Source organism: Anolis carolinensis, chromosome 3 (assembly GCF_035594765.1).
Source record: "Anolis carolinensis isolate JA03-04 chromosome 3, rAnoCar3.1.pri, whole genome shotgun sequence".
Taxonomy (NCBI): Eukaryota; Metazoa; Chordata; class Lepidosauria; order Squamata; family Dactyloidae; genus Anolis; species Anolis carolinensis.
In genome coordinates, this window is record NC_085843.1 from 242,528,945 (window position 1) to 242,552,048 (window position 23,104).

General features: G+C 40.8%; 1 long non-coding RNA gene across 1 annotated transcript; it reads right to left on the reverse strand.

Moving 5' to 3' along the window:
* Positions 1–14,172: 14,172 nt before the first annotated feature.
* LOC103278211 (uncharacterized) lies at positions 14,173–22,189 on the reverse strand. Its single transcript, XR_010004700.1, has 3 exons — positions 20,183–22,189; positions 19,839–20,068; positions 14,173–15,290 (listed from the first exon to the last, which is right to left on the reverse strand). It is a non-coding gene; the product is annotated as an uncharacterized LOC103278211 (long non-coding RNA).
* Positions 22,190–23,104: the final 915 nt, after the last annotated feature.

Here is a 23,104-nt window from a genome sequence, read left to right on the forward strand (position 1 = left end):
AAAAATGGAAAAACCAAAATCCTCCCAGACAGGTGACTGACTGAAAGCTATTACTCACTGTCTTTAATGGCAGAAAACACACCATATGATTATGCGTTCTTCATGTCTCACTCCAAAACAACATTCATGTGTTGTCAACATTCAAGTATCAAAAGTACTTCCCCTCAGTGTAAGTGTATTGCAGAGTCTACAGCCCTGAAGTGTAACCATAGATACTTTGTTCAATCTGCTTACAGTTAGATCAATGATTCTCTAACTTTGTTATATGATCACAAATCTTGAAAAGTTAACATGGCTTCTCTCTTCTCCCACTTTCCCCTCTTCACCCCCATCCTACTTCAAAGTGAGTTCAAAGAGCAGTTGCAGTTTCCACTCAAGTTGACTAGGATAGAAAGGAGAGGAGTGATGTAAGTGCCGCCCTTCCTAAATTCAGTATATAAATTCCAGGGTTTTTCTGCTTAAAAATAGTAGTTTTGGGTGTTCTTCATTAACAGCCTTTGCTTTCTTGTAGTCCATCCACACCCATTTGACCACATTGCAATGTAGCTTGGTTACCCAGGTCCTGTTTTCATCTGTGAAATATTGGATGGCAATGGCCTGTAGCGAGGGGGGGGTAGGGGTTCAACACCCCCCCTCCGAAATTTTTTCGGTTAAAAAAAAACCTGGTTTACTCATGAATTTTAACTGGTTAACCAAATCCCCATGCTAAGTCTATGAGACGTAAAACATTAAGAGTCCCTCCAGGCACTATCTCAAGCAGATATTGACAGGACTGAACCCGGGGGGGCGGGTGGGTGAGGGGTTCAAAGCCCCCCCCCCCCCCCGAAATTTTCTAAACCCCTCTCGAATTTTTTTTCTGGCCACGGCCCTGGATGGCATGGCGTTCCTATGAGAACCAGAGAGTATTTAGCATTGGACCATGACACAGGGGGGAAAGAGCTCAAATCCCTGCTTGGAGATAAAAACTCATTGGGTGACCTCAGGCACGTTATACTCTCTCAGCCGAACCTTTGTAATTTTATGTTGAAGCAACAGGCAGACTTGGAGAACCAGTTTTATTAGTTGGCTATGATGCCCAGATCTTCTTCATTGCTCAGCCAAACCTCTACGCTGCCCATAATAAAGGTCTCTGTGGTGACCCTCTCTTCTGTACCAGGCCTACCATGAAAAAAATTCATCATGAGTTGGGGGGGGGAGTTTCATTTAATACAAATGCATACTTCATCATTCCAAAAAAGGGTCTGCCTTCAAAATCATCATACATATTGACTGAAAAAGGAAAGATTTTCAGACATTAGTATATATTTCATTAGACAAGATGTGATTTATTACAGCACACTGTGAGTTCATGCTGTTACAGTAATTGTGAAGAACTGGAAATTCATGCTATTCGTAATATATAAACATATCTTGCTTCAGAACAGGAACACTCCCATGTCAAAATAAGAGGAAGGAGATGTTAACAGAAAAAGACATCTTATTTCTCCACCTTTATGTGTAATTGTTTACTAATATTAACCACAGATTATGTACATAATAGAGAGCCAACATGACATTGTTGTTTTGAGTGTTGGACTGTAAGATCAAGGTTTATATTCCTGCTCAGCCATGGAAACCCACTGGGTAACCTTGCACAAGTCATACACTCTCAGAGCCCATCTACACTCCCATATAATGCAGTTTGAACTGCATTTAACTGGATTATATCAGTCTACACTGTCATATAATCCACTTCAATGTAGTTATCTTCATTCTAACACCACAGGAGTACAATTACCTCACATCAATTTCAATTTTCTGAGGCAACCCAGAAGTGGGTTTTTTCAGTTGCGTTGTCTGAAATACAGCCTGTAGCACTTGGTATTCATTGTCAGCCTCCCATCCAAATACTAACCATGGCTGACCTTGTTAAGCTCTGGTGTCTTTAGGATATTAAGGAAAAATTGCAGAATTGTTCTCACTGTTGATGTTGGGAAATTATTATTGGCTGTTTGAGAGATTTTAGAAGATGAAATTAACTTTTTAATATATATGCAACATGCATCTAAGCACCTTTGCACTAAGCCAGAGTCTTGAAACAAGTTGAAAAGATGTAGAGATGGCTGCCAAGTTTACAGACACTTCTCATGCAGAAATAAAATTTCCTTCCTCAGTGCTGTTTGCCCAGAGATTTGTCTTCTCGACTTGAGATACTACAAATTCCAGGATTCCATAATATATAGGACATAACCAAATCAGTCTAAGTTGAATCACAGTGCTATAATTGCATAGTGTGAATGTCCCCCTGGAACAGCACAGCATTCAACCAGAGAAGTCAGCCATAGCAGAGCATTTGATGAACCAACTTGGACACAGCATATTATTTGAGAACACAGAAATCATAGAATCATAGAATAATAGAGTTGGAAGAGACCTCATGGGCCATCCAGTCCAACCCCCTGCCAAGAAGGAGGAAATTGCATTCAAAGCACCCCCGACAGATGGCCACCCAGCCTCTGCTTAATAGCGTCCAAAGAAGGAGCCTCCACCACACGCCGAGGCAGAAAGTTCCACTGCTGAACAGCTCTCACAGTGAGGAAGTTCTTCCTGATGTTCAGGTGGAATCTCCTTTCCTGTAGTTTGAAGCCATTGTTCTGCGTCGTAGTCTGCAGGGCAGCAGAAAAAAAAACTTGCTCCCTCCTCCCTATGACTTCCCTTTGCGTATTTGTACATGGCTATCATGTCTCCTCTCAGCCTTCTCTTCTGCAGGCTAAACATGCCCAGTTCTTTAAGCTGCTCCTCATAAGGTGGCACTCCACTCGTCACTTCTTTCCAAGAAGAAGTCAATGCATTGGTGAGCACCCTTTAGGTTCGTTCGCTTAACCAATTACAGATCCACCTAACCGTAGTTTTGTCTAGCCCACATTTTACTAGTTTGTTTGCCAGAAGGTCGTGGGGGACTTTGTCGAAGGCCTTACTGAAATCCAGTTAGGCTACATCCACAGTGTTCCCTGTATCAACCCAACTTGTAACTCTATCGAAAAAAGAGATCAGATTAGTCTGGCATGACTTGTTTTTGGTAAATCCGTGTTGGCTATGAGCAATGACCGCATTTATTTCTAAATATTCGCAGACCACTTCCTTAATGATCTTTTCCAGAATCTTGCCTGGTATCGACGTGAGGCTGACTGGACGGTAATTGTTTGGATCGTTCTTTTTTCCCTTCTTGAAGATAGGGACCACATTCAGGCCTGTAGCGAGGGGGGGGGTAGGGGTTCAACCCCCCCCCCCCCAAATTTCAGGTTATAAAAAAAAACCTGGTTTACTCATGAATTTTAACTGGTTAACCAAATCCCCATGCTAAATCTATGAGATGCAAAACATTAAGAGTCCCCCCAGGCACTATCTCAAGCAGATATTGACAGGATTGTAGCAGGGGTGGTGGGTGCTAGGGGTTCAACCCCCCCCCCCAAATTTTCAAAAAAAAAACAACCTCCAAATTTTTTCTGGCTACTGCCCTGACCACATTTGCCCTCCTCCAATCTTCTGGGACTTCTCCTGTTCTCCAGGAACTCTCAAAGATAATTGCCAGTGGTTCTGAAATAACTTCCGCTAATTCCTTCAGTACTCTTGAATGTAGGTGATCTGGCCCTGGGGACTTGAATTCGTTGAGAGAGGCCAGGTGTTCCTGGACATCTTGTTTCCCTATTTGGAATTGGATTTCCCCTAATCCTTCGTCCATTCCATGTTGCTGAGGTTGAAGATGGCTTTCTTTTTGTGAGAAGACTGAGGCAAAGAAGGCATTAAGTAGTTCTGTCTTTTCCCTGTCCCCTGGACAACTCTAACAAGTACTACAAGTCCAACATAACTCACAACCTCTGAGGATGCCTGCCATAGATGTGGGTGAAACGTCAAGAAAGACTGGAACATGGCAATACAGCCCGGAAAACTCACAACAACCCAGTTCCTGGAGACTTCAGCACAGTCCCCTGTGACCTAATAACTCTATGGATGAAGCTTCAGATTGGAAGAGATCTCAAAGTCACACCAATACAAACCCAATTGCTTTATATAAATATGCGTCAGTGAAGACAATATCCTAATATGTTTTTTGAAATATTTATAATATAGTTTAAATATAAACATTTGCAAATTATTATTTTTTTGAGATCCATGTGCCAATGATGGCATACAATGGAATGAGGGATTAAAACCTGAAAAGGAAATAGATTTCTTCCTCTTCTATAGGTACAATCAACTCCCATGCCACGTGACTATTGGGAAATCTATTTGCTGGAAATTTCAGCCTCTAATATCTTATTTAAATGAATCTTAAAGCCCAGATCAAGTCATGCCTCTGACTGCTTATAAATGTGGAAAGGAATTGAACAAAGCACCTGTTATTTTATCTTGCTGATTAATAAGTTCTTCATGTTCAATTGAAGCTCTTTATTTGAAAGAAACCATTGTTAAGATATGATTTCCTGATATCTGAAGCAATCAAGTGTTTGCGTGGGAACCCATTAGAGCTGGACAGAGGTAAATCACCACAGAAGACAGAAAGATAGCGCAGCAATAGAGATGTGTATGTGTATAAGATGATGGATAAAGAAAAGGCACAATAACCATATTGGTTGGGGGATTTTGGGAGTTATGCTCCAAAAATAACGGAAATAGAAGTGAAATGAAAGCTGCATTCAAAGGTCTTGAGAAAAATAAATCAGCAGGAACAGAATGACATGCCAATGAAGCTATTATGACCACAATTTATATAAATTTAAAATAATGATGAAGACATTGAAATAGTCAAAAATTTCTCATATCTTGGTTCAGTCATTAATCAAAATAGAGACATCAGCCAAGAAATCAGAAGATGACTATGACTTGGTAGGGCAGCTATGAGTAAACTAGACAAGATCCACAAGTGTAAAGATAATAGGTTGAGTATCCCTTATCCAAAATGCTTAGGAAAATAAGTGATTTGGATTTGCATATATGTACACATAATGAGCTATATTGGAGCTAGGAGCCACGTCTAAACACAAAATGCAACTGTGCCTCATATATATCTTATACACATAGACTGAAGGTAATTTGATACAATATTTTAAATATTTTTTGTACAAAACAATAAACCACCAGAAAGCAAATGTGTCACAGTCTGGGCCACCCATGTGGTCAATTTTGGATTTTAGAGGTTTTCAGATTTCAGAATTCCAGATAAGGTATGCTCAACATGTATCATTGAACCCTGAATTCCAGATTGTCCACGCTATTGTATTTCTCATTTCTATGTATGGTTGTGAAAGTTACACAGTGAAGAAAGCTGATAGGATGAGAGCACATTTGAAATGAGGTGCTGAAGGATCTGTGAATATGCTAGCCTGGGGGATTCTGGAAGTTGTAGTCTGAAAGTATAACATTTATAAACTATGCAAAGGGTATAGAGAAGTCAAAAGTAGGACCAGCAGACACTACCGCCTTACCAGTAATTTATAGTTTGTAGCTCTGCTCAGGCATTTTGATTACCATCACATTTATTTTAACACAAACAGCACCAAGTCCAGATCTCGGTGTCTTGGCAAAGACTGTAGATATAAAGTTCATAAAACAGCAACCTGCTGTTTGTTCCCTAGTGTGATGGGATGCGCTGAAGTAAGCAAAAGGGAGGGGGTGCTGGTCCTGTTGAATCAATATTTGCATGTCAATATTGCCCAATGTACAAAGGACTTGAAAGTGCATGCACACACACACACACACACACACACACACAAGCCAGAAAAGCAAATAACCAAGACTCTGTCTGCTGGAAATATCCATTGCCTTCTCTTTCCAGAATCCTAGCTGAAGGCTAGGCTACCCAAAGCTGCTTAATCTGCTGAGATCTTATGCTTGACAACCATAAGATTTCTATTAAAATACTGAAGTAATCACAAATATATACTTGTTTCAACAACTTGTAAAATATACAACAAAAATTAGTATACAAAGAAACAGAAGTTTGTTATATTCACAGTACTGATGACTGTTTCTTTCTTGTAGAAGGAAATTTTTAACAAGGGTTACTTTAAACAGATTTCCTCTTTAAAGTTCACAATGGTGATTTCTTTCTCCTTCTTTCTTATAAAGGAAATTTCAACAAAAGTCTCTATAAACAATTCTTCATCTATGTTTCCTTGTAGAGAACTTCCACAGCTGGTTTCAACTTTGACCATGTCTTCTTCAGGTGGAAAATTTCTAATATTCAAACATTCAAATTATAATAAAGCAGACCTAAAGGAAATGAACAGTAGTGGCTGAAAAGTAGTTTCTTAATAGTAGTCTCTTGATAGCAAACAGACCCCCATACCTTTAATATACAAATCATAAATTACTCTTTAAGTTCACTATATTAAATAGTTGTGTCAGCCTTACAGCTTTGTGTTCGCCATGGAATCAAACTGAGCAGAGCATCACTCAGGAAAACTTGATGTGAGTAATTTTGTCTTTATACTTTTAATTTATGATTTGTATATTAAAGATGAATATTAGAAAGTTTCCACCTGAAGAAGACTTGGTCAAGGTCGAAACTGGTTGTGGAAGTTCTCTACAAGGAAACATAGATGAAGATTTGTTTATAGAGACTTTTGTTGAACTTTCCTTTATAAGAAAGAAGGAGAAAAAAATCACCATTGTGAACTTTAAAAAGGAAATCTGTTTAAAGCAACCCTTGTTAAAAAATCCCTTCTACAGGAAAGAAACAGTAATCAGTATTGTGAATATAACAAACTTATATTTCATTGTATACTAATTTTTGTTGTACCTTTTACAAGTTGTTGGAACAAGTATATGTTTGTGATTACTTCCGTATTTTAATAGTGGAATCAGGGCCGGCCGGAGATATTTTTTGATGTAAAGCGGGGGTGCTGAAAAGCGCCCCCGCCACCGGCGCCCTGGCCCCGCCCAGCGTGCCCTGGCCCCGCCTCCCACGCTGCGTGGGAGGCGGGGCCAGGGCGAATAGTGAGGGGGCGGGGCCAGAGTTGGCCCCGCCCCCCGTGCCCTGGCCCCGCCTCCCACGCAGCGTGGGAGGCGGGGCCAGGGCACGCTGGGCGGGGGGGCGGGGCCAGAGTTGGCCCCGCCTCCCACGCTACCCCCGCTCGCCCGTCTGGCCTTTTGTAGCAGGCCAGACTCAGCGGAGGTTTCTCCAGGCCGCGATTGCGGCCTGGAGGAACCTCCGCTGAGTCTGGCCTGCTACAAAAGGCCAGACGGGCGAGCGGGGGTAACGTGGGAGGCGGGGCCAGCTCTGACGCCGCTCCCCCCCCCCCCGCCCAGCGTGCCTTGGCCCCGCCTCCCACGCAACGTGGGAGGCGGGGCCAGGGCACGCTGGGCGGGGGGGGCGGCGTCAGAGCTGGCCCCGCCTCCCACGTTACCCCCGCTCGCCCGTCTGGCCTTGTGTAGCAGGCCAGACTCAGCGGAGGTTCCTCCAGGCCGCAATCGCGGCCTGGAGAAACCTCCGCTGAGTCTGGCCTGCTACAAAAGGCCAGACGGGCGAGCGGGAGTAGCGTGGGAGGCGGGGCCAGCTCTGACGCCGCTCCCCCCCCCCGCCCAGCGTGCCTTGGCCCCGCCTCCCACGCTGCGTGGGAGGCAGGGCCAAGGCACGCTGGGCGGGGGGGGGGGGAGCGGCGTCAGAGCTGGCCCCGCCTCCCACGCTACTCCCGCTCGCCCGTCTGGCCTTTTCTAGCAGGCCAGACGGGCCAGGGCGCACTGGGCGGGAGGCGGGGCACCGTCAGGGCGGTGCCCCGCCTCCCGCCCAGCCTGACGGCCCCCCCCCCGGGCCTGCGCCCGAGGCGGCGGCGTCAGCTGCCGCATGAGTGGGGCCGGCCCTGAGTGGAATATTGCTTTGTTGATTCAAGGGAATCCATTTTCTTTACATGACACCTTCTTCTGGAAGTCCTCCTATGTTTTTAAGGGCCATATGGAGTACAGAAATCCAAAATGTGAAGATTTCACTCCTGCCGATTCACTGTCCCATGAAATGATTGACCTAGCTTTCATATAGCAATTCAAAAGCAAAAGAACCTTCTCCTTCCTTAACACAAACTGAATTAAATGTGCTATTTTATTAAAACTAGATTTTTAATACTGGAAGTGCTCTGTTGTGGTCGCTACTAATAGTGACATTTTTCAGCACTGTAATTTCAACCCTCTAGTGGTTCATTTCCCAAGCAATTTGGGGGTGAATTGCTATACACAAGGTATTAACCTTTCCGAGATCACTTACTTTACATAAGTGGTCCTTAACACTAAGCAATTTGTCCTACAGACAATTCAGCAGAAGGATGCTGCATTGGCTGTAGCAATTACAGCTCCTGGAGATGTAACTCCTATGAAATTGTTTTTGGAAAAATACAAGACATATCAGAATATTTTCAATGATCATAATGACATTTGTCAAAAGCTCTTAGAATCATGGAGTTTGAAGACACAACACAGGCCATCTAATCTACCCCTCTGCCATGCAGGAAAAGCACAATCAAAGTATCCCTGACAGATGGCCATCCAGCCTCTGTTTATAACAGTGGATCTCAACCTGTGGGTCCTCAGGTGTTTTGGCCTACAACTCCCAGAAATCTCAGCCAGTTACCAGCTGTTAGGATATCTGGGAGTTGAAAGTCAAAACATCTGAGGACCCACAGGTTGAGAACCACTGGTTTAAAAGCTTCAGAGGAATGAGCTTCCACAGAGGTTTGAGAGAATCCTTCATCTTTCTGCATGACAGGTGTACAGACTAGGTAGCCCTTGAAATATATTATTCATTCTCTTTGTTGTGTTATGTATACTTTCCTGCTATGCATTCAAAATCTAAAATACATTCACGTGAATGGACTAATAGTACAAAAGACACACAAAGGTATCTTAGGATCTGTGTAAAAACGGATCTAAAAAAATACCATAGGAAAAATGGCTAGATGGAGAAACTATAGAATATGGCACATATCTTTGTCCCTATCTTAAAAGTGTTATCTTGAAAGAATGCTCTGGTTATGAAAATGTTCCAAGATTACAAAATAAGCAATAAAACATATGATAGAGGTTCAATGAGTAACAAAACTCATAAATCACAAATTGATGGGAATTCCGATAGTGACCTGTAGACATCCACTCAAATGAATCTGATCTGTAGAAGAATAATTAAATAATGAATATCTTAATCAAAAAGCAAAGCAATACTTTGCTTTTTGATTATGATATCCTCCTGTCCTCTTTTCAATGGGCAGGAGGATATTTTATCTTGGTTGCTTTGCTTTTTGATTGAATGTTCTAGAACTGGGACTGGTCTCAAAAGAGTTTCCTCATCCCACCTTAACTGGTTGGCAATAGATCCTGCATAGAATTAGAATAATCAGACATCCATGTTTTAAACAATGATGGCACATAGTTCCAGTTTAAATTAAAACCTAGAAAACATTCAGCATCTCACTGACATCATAACCTGCACTGGTGAGAATGGCATTCAGAATGAATGAGTGGTGTCTACTAGCTTGAGAAGTAGGGACTGATGGACAAAAAGTAGAAGAAGAAAATCATAGAATCATGGAGTTGGAAGAGATCTCATGAGCCATCCAGTCCAACCCTGCCAAGAAGCAGGAAAATCACATTCAAAGCACTCCCGATAAATGACTATCCAGCCAAAGAAGGAGCCTCCACCACTCTCTGGAGCAGAGTTCCACTGCTAAACAGCTCTCACAGTTAGGAAGTTCTTCCTAATCTTAAGCTTAATTGACCTTTGGGATTCAGAAATGCCACATATATAGTTAGAAGTGTAGCCTTGCTATATATGAGCTTCAAAGTATAGTGTAGTATATAAAATAAAACAGAGATATTGTAGCACATTTCTTCCTGGTTCCCAACTTGCATCACACTACATTCCAATAACTCTCTCAAGCATTCATATGCTTATCTACTCACTCTGGTCTTAGGCAACAACTTTCCTCTATCTTTGCTCCTCAACAATCATGGACAAAATTGAACTTGTCACCTCATCATCATGCCCACAGGTTTTGCATTTCTATGGCTATCAACACATACAGCCTGCCTATAGCTAAGGACAGAATGTCTCATCTGAATGAATCCCTGGATGAAGAAAAACAAATTGAAACTGAATCCAGGCAAGACAGAGGTGCTTGCCACCAAGAGTCTAACCTGGGGTTGGATGTGTGTCAACCAGTTCTGGATGGGGTTACACTCCCACTGAAAGTCTATGTTCTCAGATTGGACATCTCTCCAAATATGATCTCAGATAGATGTAACGATCAAGAGTGCTTACTACTAGCTTCAGTTGACATGCCAGCGGTGCCCCTTCCTAGAATTGAAAGATCTAAAGATGGCAGTGTGCAACCAAGTAACTTCAAGGTTGGACTTAATCAATGTGTTGTATATTAGGCTATCTCTGTACTAAGTTCAAAACGTGGCAGCCAGATTAGTTATGGGGACATCTATGAGTGAGCATATTGTACATTCACTAAAATCACTCCATTGGTTGCCAATTAATTTCTGGGCAAAGCAGAAAGTATTGGTTATTACCTTTAAATCCCTACACAGTTTGGGTCCAGGTCACCTCCAGGTTTGCTTTCTCCTGTACAATCAGGTCCTCTGTGGGGTGTTTACTTCAACTAGCCAGAACCTGACAGGCAACTGTCTCCCAGAGGACCATTTCATTGGCCACCTCTAGACTGTGGAATGACTGCTGGAAGAGATTCAACAGCTAAATGGGCTGTCCGAATTTAATAATAAAAATATAAAAATAACTTTATTCTTATATCCCACCCCATCTCCCAGGAGGGACTCAGGACAGCTCACATGGGGACCAAGCCCAAAATACAGCATAAAATACAACAGTAAAATGCATTCAAAACATATAAACATATAAAACAAAGCATATAAAATACAATAAAAACATACTCAACCGACCAATAGCCAAGGTGCAGTGGGCATATTCAAGATTGGAAGTAAGGCAGTAGAATTTATATATGTACAATAAGATGCAATTAAAGATCTATCTTAACTGGCAGGTCAATTTTAAACTATGAATCTTAAATTTATATTTCATTTGTAATGATGCTTTAATCTTTGTTCCATTTTTAAATATACTGTATGTATTATATGGTCCTTTGTTTCATCTATGAATTTAACTATGTTATATCTCACCTCGAAACATGAGGAGAGGCTGGTAAACAAATTATTGTTATTGTTATTGTTATTATCTATTTCTGGTCACTTTAAGTCTGACCTTAGGTCAGAAACCACTTGAAGGCACACAGCAACAACTACTATTACGCCATGGAATCAAAAAGGTTACTACAAGAGAGAAAAATTAATAAGAACTCGCAGTGTGAAAGAATAAAATGCTTCTTAGCCCACTTCATAGAGCTAATGTAGTTTCTCTTGGGAGCAGGAGCTGATTCACAACCATGCAGAGAAGAGCTGTTTGGCCAACAGAGAACATGTCAGATCCACAAAAGATCCATTCATAATGGTGACAAGGTGCTTGAGAATTAATCTCCATACACCAAGTGAGAATTTGGAATGAGGAAGTAACGCCATTTATAGATGAATAACCAAATCCCAGGGGGTGCTTGTAATGAGGAAGTTCAAGGAGCAGGAATGAGGAGCAAGAGCTCTGGGGGTAGCCCCTCGGTCTGGCATCACCACCCGGTTGATAAAAAGTTCTATTCATAGGGCTGGGATTAGACTGGACTAAGCCCAAATTCCCACTTAAATAGTGAAGTGTTCACACTTGAAACAAGAATCCAAGAAATAGAAGCAGTCTTTCAACATCTGATTTTTAAAATAGATCCAGTTCTTGGCAGAAATGAGGCTGAATACCTTCCAGCTCATTATAAAATGTATTTGTCAGCTCAGTGTTAATTCCTGCTGTTAATTCATTGAATTTTATCCCTGCCTCCCTCCCTTCCTCCAGTGATCTCAGGATTACAGTATATATTCATGTATAAGTCAACCTCAAGTATAAGTTGAGGGCATGTTTGGGAGCCAAAATTATGGATTTTGATATCACCTGTGGATAAGTAGAGGGAAATTTCATGAAGAGGGGAAAAGCTCTATTCTGACATAGGAGGCCAGCCACCCCTGGCCATTGTCATAATTTCTCCACCCAGGTATTTTAAAAGCCCAGAAACAACTTCAGTACATAGAAGAGGTTGGTACTTCTTTTAGATTCTCCCAGGAAGGAGAATTCTGCCACTTGCATCCTCAACCACTAGTTTCCAACAATGGGGGCGAGGCTGGCAACACAGCGTTTTGGTGATGATGCGCAGCTGAGGAAAGGGGTGACCGGCTGGTTGAGGACACAAGCGGCAGAGCTTTGTGGGGAAGGAGTTGCAAAGCTCGTTAACTATCTTGACCACATCTGTGAAGGGTATGACCTTCTTCTTCTTCTTCTTCTTCTTCTTCTTCTTCTTCTTCTTCTTCTCTAACCAAACTCATTCCCATGTTCCAGGTTTATCTCTGTCCAACATAAATTCCTTTGCTGGGAGGGGGCAAGCTTTATTTTTTCATGACTGCAACTGCAAAATCAGAAAACAAACTGAATTGAACTTTGGGTCCTTCCACACTGTCCTTTATCCCAGGATCTGATCCCAAAATATCTGCCTTAAACTGGAATATATGAGTCCCCACTGCCAGATAACCTGGAATAAACAGAAAATCTAGGATCAGATCATAGGATATAGGGGCAGTGTGGAAGGGCCCTTAGATGTAAGCCCAAGTGTTCATTCACAGATACATGCATAGGGAGGATCTCTGAAAGGACAATTAAAATAAAATAATGGAAATGGACACCATAACAAACCTCAACAACAATTGGCTCTCTCACCTACTGGCACAGCACAACTTGTGCAACTTCCTGGTCGTGTCCAGTAAGAGCTATTTTGCAATAATGAAAACAAAAACTTCATATAGTTGAATAACATTAATAAACTCAGGATGAGATTACCAACAAGATGGAAAATTACATAACAAGACTCCTGCAGGATAAATTCTACTATTGCTCTAAGTGCTTTGAACTTGATTAGAACAATAATAGACAGAGTTAGATCTTTTACTGGAGAAAAGGGGTCAACAGCAAACCCTAGCAATACGAGGACCAACAGGTCTTAGCTAACTCTGGGAAAGAGGGAAAAGACATTATTCTTTAAAACACAAATAGAAGTTATGTACTATAACAATAACATATATGCATATTGAACAAAATAGCAATATAAATTCACAATACATTTGCTTATATAGAATCATAGACTCATAGAATCATAGAGTTGACCGCATGAGCCATCCAGTTCAACCCCCTGCCATGCAGGAAAAGCACAAAGTATTCCTGACAGATGGTCATCCAGCCTAAAAGCTTCCAAGGAAGGAGTTTCCACCACACTCCAAGGCAAAGAGTTCCACTGCTGAACAGCTCTTACACTCAGGAAGTTCTTACTAATGTTCAGGTGGAATCTCCTTTCCTGTAATTTGAGCCCATTGCTTTATTGAGTCCTAGTCTCCAAGGTGGCAAAAAAAAAAGCTTGCTCCCTCCTCCTTATGACATCCTTTCACATATGGCTATCATGCCTTCTCTTAATCTTCTTTTCTGTAGGCTAAACATATCCAGACACTCATCATAGGGATTCATGGTCTCCAGACCTTTTCTCATTTTAGTTGCCCTCCTCTGGACACCTACCAACTTGCCAATATCTTTTTTAAACTGTGGTGCCCAGAACTGGACACAGTATTCCAGGTGAGGTCTAACCAAAGCCAAATAGAGAGGCACCATTACTTTTCTTGATCTAGACACTATACTCCTTTTGATGCAGTCCAAAATCCCATTGGCTTTTTAAGCTGCTGCATCACACTGTTGGCTCATGTTTAACTTGTTGTCCACTAAGACTCCAAAATCCTTTTCACATGGACTGTTATCATGTCAGGCATTATATCTGTGCATTTCATTTTTTATGCCTAAGTGTAGTATCTTACATTTCTCCTTGGTGAAATTCATTTTGTTAGTTTTGGCCCAGCAATCTAATCTGTTAAAGCCATTTTGAATTCTGATCATGCCTTCTGGACATGATATATAAGCAACTGCAATTAAAGGATGCAGTCCAACAGTCCTCCGAGTAAACATGGTATTTTTAAAACATACACCAGAAGAGACAGAGAGGAAAAAAGAGCAACTCCTATTATATTACATAAGAATTACAGAGTGGAATATATAGAATTAATAACACAACATATGGTGACCAATTAGCAACACAGTACGGCCCCCGTATCCACAAAGAGTTTGGGTGAATATGCAAAACTGCAGATAATAGCAAGCCATTTTGAAAGAAAAGTTTTTTAAGAGAATATTTTCTGTACAGCCTTGCTAAACAGAAACACTGCAAGTTGATGTGGAAATATCACTTCTGTATTTCTTCTTCCCATGAAGAAATAACTTAAATCTTAGGCCATCCTAAGCCTTCGTAACCAGTATCCCTTAGCTACTTTGGCAGTGTGGATCTTACTTTGAGAGACCAGAGAACGTTTCATAAAAAGTTTAACTGTTAATCAGTGAGGAGATAAGTAACAAACAAAGCTTCCCATCGAAACAACTTGCCCAAGATTGCTGGTTACCTCTTCCTCTGCAGATTGAGGAAGAGTGCCAGCCATGTTAAAACATACCGTTGGTTTATATCACTATTTATATTGCTTTTCAGAGTAACCTCACAAGTCCAATGACATAAAAATATGCAACTTATAAAAAAATATTAAATCATTACAGACACATACAAACAATAATTGCAAAAAGGTGGAAGAACCTATTTGCTCGAAATGTTCAAAATGTTTCTCATAAAACATTATCCTGGGAATGTTTTTCAGAGTGTCTTTTTCTCTTCCACTTAGTGGGGAAAATGTTATAAACTTTCTACCCTTTTTAACACAGGAGATCGCATTATGACCTTCCCCATACCTGTGCCCATGTTCTGAAACAATGTTAGGTCCATCTGTTGTACAGGACACTAAGTGCTGGACAGCATACTGATACAGTTCCTGCTATTTGCATAGCCTCCCATCATTGACAGGTGAAAACTGGGACATAAGGAGGCCAGGCAACATCACAAGGTGATCAAAATGGCAAAATGTATTAAGGAGGAAGAATATACAAGCTAGGATTGCTTTTGCTTGAGTCTATTGAGAAGTGCAGATTTCTGCCGCATCCTCTCCCCTCTTCTGAGTTAGGTTCATGGAATCCAACTTTTGAACTTGGTTTGCAGTAACAGAAAAAACCTGATGAGCCTCTGAAAAAGTAGGAAAATAGGTTTAGTCAGAACTGCCCTGGCAAAATTTGGACAACTGAAAGATAATGCATTGTATGTCAAAGAGAGAACCTGAGCTGTTGCTGGTAAGCTTTCCAAAAAAAAAATACTAAACATTTCTTCTTCTTGAAAAATCAATGAAATAGTATTCTCAATATCTCTATCCACATATTGGCCATGGTCTATAGAATACAATTAGGTGTTTGTGCAAATATCTCCCTGCTTCCTGCTCCCTCTCCCCACCCCCTTTCTCTCTGTGTCTTCATGCTAAACTCCCAAACTAGGTTATCTTTTTGTGGCCCTGAAGCGGAAATTGGGAGGAAAGGCCTGTTATACATGTACACCAATGTAATTGACACAGGTTATTCTGTGGATTCATCTCATAACAAACACAGCTTCTTAGAAAATAAACTAACAATTTTCTTCTTACAATCAACCAAAGCCTTGAGCACTTCTGCAAACAACCAGTCAGGAAAATATATTGCAATATGAGTATAAGGTCATGGAGGATCTGAGGGCTGCATTAACCTATTTTTGCAAAACTAGAAATGACTTCTAACATTATTTAGTTCTTTTTCAAGGAGGGATCAAATAACAATGAAATAGGCTGTTTGGTGCCTCTGGAAGTTAAATTCTCTATTTTTCACTGAAAAGAATTGGGGGGGGGGGGGTTTGACCAGAAAGGGGTTTGAGGACCACACTAAAGGTCCCCACAGACAACACAATTCCCATATAGGGAATTTGGGACACTTGGGACACAGTGTAGAAATCCTAGTTTGCAAACAGCAGGTCTCAAAGAACCTCACCACACTTACCAATTAGAGTGTCCTAGGATGCTTGCCAACCAGTTGAGTGACAGATGGACATGCAGCCCATCACATGACATCTTTCAACTTCCAATGGAGGTACTGCCCACAACTGGCATAGAAGCATCCTAGGATACTTCCTCGACAACACGGGAAGCCCCCCTTTTTGTGCTGGCTCACTTCTACCCTGGTTGGGCAACACTTCCTCCAAGTGATGAGGGAAATGTTGCTATGCCAGAGCAGTGTGTGCCTGCCATTTCGCCACACTCACTGGCAAAACTGCATTGGGGGGGGGATGATAAGGCACTGGACTATATTGCACTATATCTCAGGATTTGATCTCAGATTATCTGCTTATCTCAGATTATATGACAGTGGAAACTCACATAATCCAGTTCAAAGCAGATAATCTGAGATCAAATTCTGGAATACAACCCCAGACCCCTTCCACATAGCTGTATAAAATCCACATTGAACTGAATTATATGGCAGGGTTGCTTTGAATGCGAATTGTTTGCTTCTTGGCAGAGGGTTGGACTGGATGGCCCATGAGGTCTCTTCCAACTGTAGGATTCTATGATTTTTTATATTCTAGGTTATATGGCTGTGTGGAAGGGTCCTCAGAGAGCAGTCCATTCTTTGACCAAAAAAGAGCAAATAAATGGATGACTGCTTGGCTGAACCAGACCTCTCAAAGTTTCTTACCTTGATTGGTCAATTTGAATCTCTTGGATTCCTAACTCTGAAACTCTTGTCACCTTGCCAGTGGTGATAACAATCTTATGTTTTCTTAATGCAAGAGAAACAGCAGGGACTAATCCTTGGCATTGTCATTTAGGTTTGATCTGCTGTTGAAAATAAGCTGTTTTGTAAGAAGAAAGAAACAAAAAAGCTATTCTTCCCTGGGACACTCTACACAATATTATGCAAGCCAAAGGGATTTGTTTTCTGTTTTGAAGCTATTTGCTGTGATTGGACTGTATTGTACAAAGAACATAACATGCTTGGCAGGGAGAAAAAAATCTCCACAATTACTGATATCTTAATTGCAAAGAAAACTAGGTTGCTGGCAGGTGTTTTGGGTTAGACTGCTGTGCCTTGATCACTTCTGCTGAATTTGGAATCAAGGGCTTGGTTTCTGCAGCCCATGTTCTTAGTAGACATATTTAGCCTGGTCACTTTGCAAAGTAGCTTTCAGCATGAGCAGCAAGTATCCCAGAAAAGTCCATAATGTGTGTATTAAAGAGGAAGAGATTGATAGAACAACTATAAAATGTGTTTGCAGATTCCTGACAGAGCATGGTATAGGGTTCCTTGTGCATCACCAGCACTGAAGCGATGATCCTCCGCCATCAATTTACTGGACTGGCCATACTGTCCAATTGCCCAATCACTGTCTTGCAAAGCAGTTACTTTACTCTCAGCTCAAGAATGAAAACTGAATGTCAGTGGACAGCAAAATAAATTTAAAGATGGGCTTGAAGCTAAACTTAAAAATGGGAAGATCTGACCTTTGAGCATTCTAACTGGTGGTCAGCCATTACCAACAGTGCTGTATATTTTGAAGAGGCACAAATAGAGGGCAAAGGGGAGAGACATGCCAAGAGGAAGGCATGTCAAGCAATTCCTTGACTTCCATCTCACTGCGAAAGACCATGTGGATCCAGAATAGGCCTCTACAGTCACGTATGGATTTATCTTTGGAAGACAATTATACTCAGCTACAAGTGATCGCCTACAGTAGGAATAGTAACTAAAGGTTCCACAAGAGAACCCATTTTAAAAAAATAAACATTTTAAGCTATGGATATAATAATTTTAATGCAGAGGTGCTCCAAGATGTACATTCTTTTATGGACAGCAAATTATTTCAAAGGTTTCTCTGGGACAGAGATGTAGAGAAATGCTGGGTTAAATTGTCAGATGGAACCCTTGAAGAAATGGGGTGGAGGAAGTCAAAGGTGCTCTGTAGACACATGCTGCCTGTGGTCCAAGAAAAGGTTTATGTATAGTTACTTATAATGATGGAACAAAGCATCAGTTCATCCTGACTCAGATCATGGGCCTCCAAAGTTTGCAGGATACAGAGGTTCATCTAAATGTGCAAGTTTCAAGACAGGGCCAGAAAGTCCAATATGCTGCACACTGATTCAGATTATTAATCTGGCCACATTGATTCTGGCAGGACTAATGAACCTCCCATGACTCTAACTGGGGATTGATATGGATGTGTGTGCCTTCAAGCCGCCTGTTGCCTTGTGGTGACCCCATAAGGTTTCTTAGGCAAGGAGTACTCAGAAGTGGTCTTACTAGTTCTTTTCTCTAAAGCAGCATTTCTCAACCTGGGGGTTGGAACCCTGGGGGAGGGGGGGTTGCAAGAGGGGTTTCAGAGGGGTTTCCAAAGACCATCAGAAAACACATATTTCTGATGGTCTTAGGAACCCAAATCCCTCCAGTATTTTTTCTTGGTCATGAGGGTTCTGTGTGGGGTGTTTGGCCCAATTCTATCATTGGTGGGGTTCAAGGGGCTCTTTGATTGTAGGTGAACTATAAATCCCAGCAACTACAACTTGTCAAGGTCTATTTTCAAACTCCGCCAGTTTTCAAATTTGGGCATATTGAGTATTCATGCCAAGTTTGCTCCAGATCCATCATTGTTTGGAGTCCACAGTGCTTTCTGGATGTAGGTGAAGTACTACTCCAAAATTCAAGGTCAATGCCCACCAAACCCTTCCAACAGTATTTTCTGTTGGTCATGGGAGTTTGGTTCAACTCCATTGTTGGTGGAGTTCGGAATGCTCTTTGATTGTAGGTGAGCTATAAATTCCAGCAACTACAACTCCCAAATGACAAAATCAATCCCCTCTCAACTCCACCAGTATTCAAATTTGGGCGTATCGGGTATTTGTGCCAAATTTGGTCCAGTGAATGAAAATACATCCTGCATATCAGATATTTACATTACAATTAATATCAGTACCAAAATTACAGTGATGAAGTAGCAACGAAAATAATGTTATGGTCGGGGATCACCACAACATGAGGAACTGTATTAAGGGATCATGGCATTAGGAAGGTTGAGAACCACTGCTGTACATTATAGCCTACAGCACCTGGTATTCATTGATTATTTCCTTTCCAATTACTAACCAGAGCTGACCTTGCTTAACTTCTCAGATCAGTCAGGATCTGATGCCTTTATATTCAACCCCCTTGGTTGTGGTGGTGGTGGTGGTGGGGGGGGGGGGTTATCCTCATTTCAGACACTTTTCCTAGTGGCCACTACAAATACAACCTTTCTAAAGTCTAAAAAAATAATGTGTAGGAAGGTAAAAGGCTGCACTGTGAGGTAAACTAAATTGTCCTAGCACTGACCATGGTAGGTACAAAGGTATCTTTTTTCTGATAATCATAGTGACTTGGAGTATATCTGTGGCACTCTAGGCCAGACTTTATAGATTAAAGCCAGGCTCTAATCTATAAAGAGAATGCCTAACCAGGTATTTTGACAGCAGCTAAACCAACAGAGCCTCTCAAGATCTCTCAGCAAAAAGTAATAATCCTTTTGCTTCTTTTATAGCCTCCTGGAGGAATGATTCAGCAGGTTGTTATTATTATTCGTTCCTTTTGTACTCTTCTTCCTAGGGTTGCTTTATATAAATGACCAAATAAATAAGCTTTGTGATATTACACTGCATTATTTTTTAATATATTAAAAACAAACCTTTCATAGCTTGCCAGCAATCTGCTCTTTTGAAGTTTCTCTAAACCAGATAATCTCAGAAGCTTGCCATAAAGTTCTCAAAAGGAAAGAGAGAGGTCTTTAAAGCTGGTGTGGGCAAAGGGTGGTCTTCCTGACGATGCTGAATTGCAACTCCCATCAGTTTGCACCATTAACTATGTTGGCTTGGATTGATTTGGTGGTCTGCACCTTCCTCGCTCCTGTTTTACTGGCTACAGATGGAGTAATTTTGACATAACACTTTTAAAAGATTAATTTTGCTCCAGTTTCAAAGAAAGGCAGTTAATGAGAGAAAGGACAAGGAAAAGGCTGTTAAGAGGGGATACCTGGACTGGTTTCAGGTCCTGAGTCATCAGCAGCCAGTCTCTGGGTGGTTTTCAGGAAAGAAAGAATCAATTCTAACAAGTGAGCATCAATATAGTGCTAGTCCCATATACACAGGGGAAAATTATTGTCAGGGTCAGGCCCTTACATCAAAGACCCTGATAAGCACTGATTTAGGGCATCTGGATACACACACACATAAAAGCCTTGGAATATATGTCATACTTTCCCCGCACTTGAGTGCTGGGTGTTTTGTGGCTGAGAAATGGTAGATAAGAGAGTCTGCTTGCCACTTTCCTGTTCCAAATTGTTCCCATCATCATTGTCCTTGCCTCAAGGTCCCACACCTGTGTTTATCTTTGCTGGGTCAATGTGATATAATAGGTGATTTGCGATAAGGAAATGATATAAATATTAATTCTTCCCACCAGCAGTGATGTAAATGTATTATTATACTCGCAGTGAATAGAAGGTAATTGTTGAGTGCAGCTTAAATCAGAAAAGCAACACAGTTGGTCTGGCATGCTGAGACAGGTCCAGTACAGTCAGCCTTCCAACTTCACTGGGTTTAGTTGCCCAGGAACCTGTGAAAGTGAGAAAGCATGAACAAAGAAATTGATATATGTGGCTTGAGAAAACACTTATTTAGGAATTTTAGATCTTACAGGATGGTTTTATGGTCAACTTCTTCTGGAAGCTGACTACAGAACTGCATTTTGGACCTAGAGATTCCTCAAGAGATTTTGATCAGATCTGTGATAAAACAAATCCACAAAAGCCAAAACCACAAATGTGGAGGGAAGACTGTAGTCCTACCCTCTTCGTTCAGCTAACAAACTGTTAGCCCAATTTCAGTGTATTATCAGGAGAGCAAAGGTCGAAGGCTCACCTATTACCCTGCATGCAAACATCTGGCTTCTTCCTAAGCAAACACCTGCACTTCACATAACCTTGGATAGATTGTTTAAGCAGGCAATGCCAAATAGCCCTAACCTACCATACCTTTCTATAACATATCTTTAATACACAAAGGTAAATCCTGTTAAAGGGTGAATCCTTAAAGGAGAATTGATGCAGTTTGCTATGGCTCAATGCTATGGAATCATTGGGGTTTGTAGTTTACAAGGTCTCTAGTCTTCTTTGCCAAAGAGTGCTGGTATCTCAACCAATTACACATCCTAGGATTCAATAGTATCGGGCTGTGGCAGTTAAAATGGTATCAAACTACATTAATTCTACAGTGTGTATGCACCCTAAGTCAACAGGCCACAAAGGCAGATAAATATACAGAGAATTAGAACTTCCCTTACATTGCATAACTCAAATGGTTGCTGAATCTGCAAGTGGGGAAGATGGGGAAAATGGAGATTGAATCTGATGGCACTTGTTGGTTCATACGTGTTTTAATTCCATGCTTGCATTAATGGCATCAATCTATCTTATCAGCCCTTTGTTAAGAGTGAGATCACATTGCTGCAAAAAAAAAAAAACACCCTCACTTCTTAGTTATCTTATTTAATAGGAAGGTCATTGACATATTGGTTATAGTGCTAGAGTGGGTTTTGAAAGAATCAGATTAATCTGGGCATTCATTCTCTGCCTAACCCTTTTCATAAGGTTGCTGTAAGAATATAGGGGGGGAGGGGCTGCCTTCATGAGTATAAAAATAACAGATAACGTATAATGTTATTTTCTTCTCTCTGCAGGGATCTATGTACCAGTGCAAGAGTGATGGAAAGGCACAGTCTCCACTAAATTAATATACAGTAGAGTCTCACTTATCCAACCTCTGCTTATCCAACGTTCTGTATTATCCAACACAGTCTGCCTTTTAGTAGTCAATGTTTTTTGTAGCCAATGTTTTCAGTACATTGCAATGTTTTGGTGCTAAATTCATAAATAACATTACCATGTATTGAACTGCTTTTTCTGTCAATTTGTTTTAAAATATGGTGCTTAATTTGTAAAATCATAACACAATTTGACATTTAATAGGCTTTTCCTTAATCCCTCCTTAATAATAATAATAATAATAATAATAATAATAATAATAATAATAATAATAATAAGTTTATTTGTATCCCGGCTCCATCTCCCCCGAGGGGGACTCGAGGCGGCTTACAGCAAAATCAAGATACAAACAATGATAAAATATAAAACATCAGGACAAAAACAAAAACCAATAAAAATATACACAATAAGTTAAAAAACACAACACAAAATTAAAACATCAGGTTAAAAACAATGAGGTTGCAATAGTGGATAAGCAAAGTGTACGGTGCACATTATGGGTAACAAATTCATAAATAGATAAAGTGCATTAGAATCATTTAATATCCAATATTTTAGCTTATCCAACGTTCTACCTGCCCGTTTATGTTGGATAAGCATAGCTGTATAACTAAATCAAGTATGTTAAAAAAAGAAAGGGCTTAAGAATAGTACTGCTATAGGAAATGATGGGGACAAGGGACTTCACTATCATTCACCACTATTTGTCATAACTAAACTGTAGTTTTGTAAATGGGAAGCTTGAAGATCCAGCAAATGTAGTATTATTATTATTAGAACCATAGAAAATGGTTGGTATATCAAAATCCATGGAGACCCTTGTTTCTTGTCACCTCTAAAAAGAGAACAAACACAATCTTCAGCAAGCATCCAAAATACTTCAAGTAACCATACTCCATGCAGCAATCCAAGTTGCTATAAATGAAAATAGTGCATTCCCCCAAGAAGAAGATACAATGGAAACATTCACTCCCTCAGAGATAGAAGTTAAATTTTACGGGAAAATGTGCAGATTTGGATGTAACAAGTTATAAAACAAATTTAACATTTACTGGCAACTGATTGTGCAGAAAAGACTTTGACATACAAAGGTCAAAGAGTATGGTCAGAGTGTTGGCACCCAAACACACTTT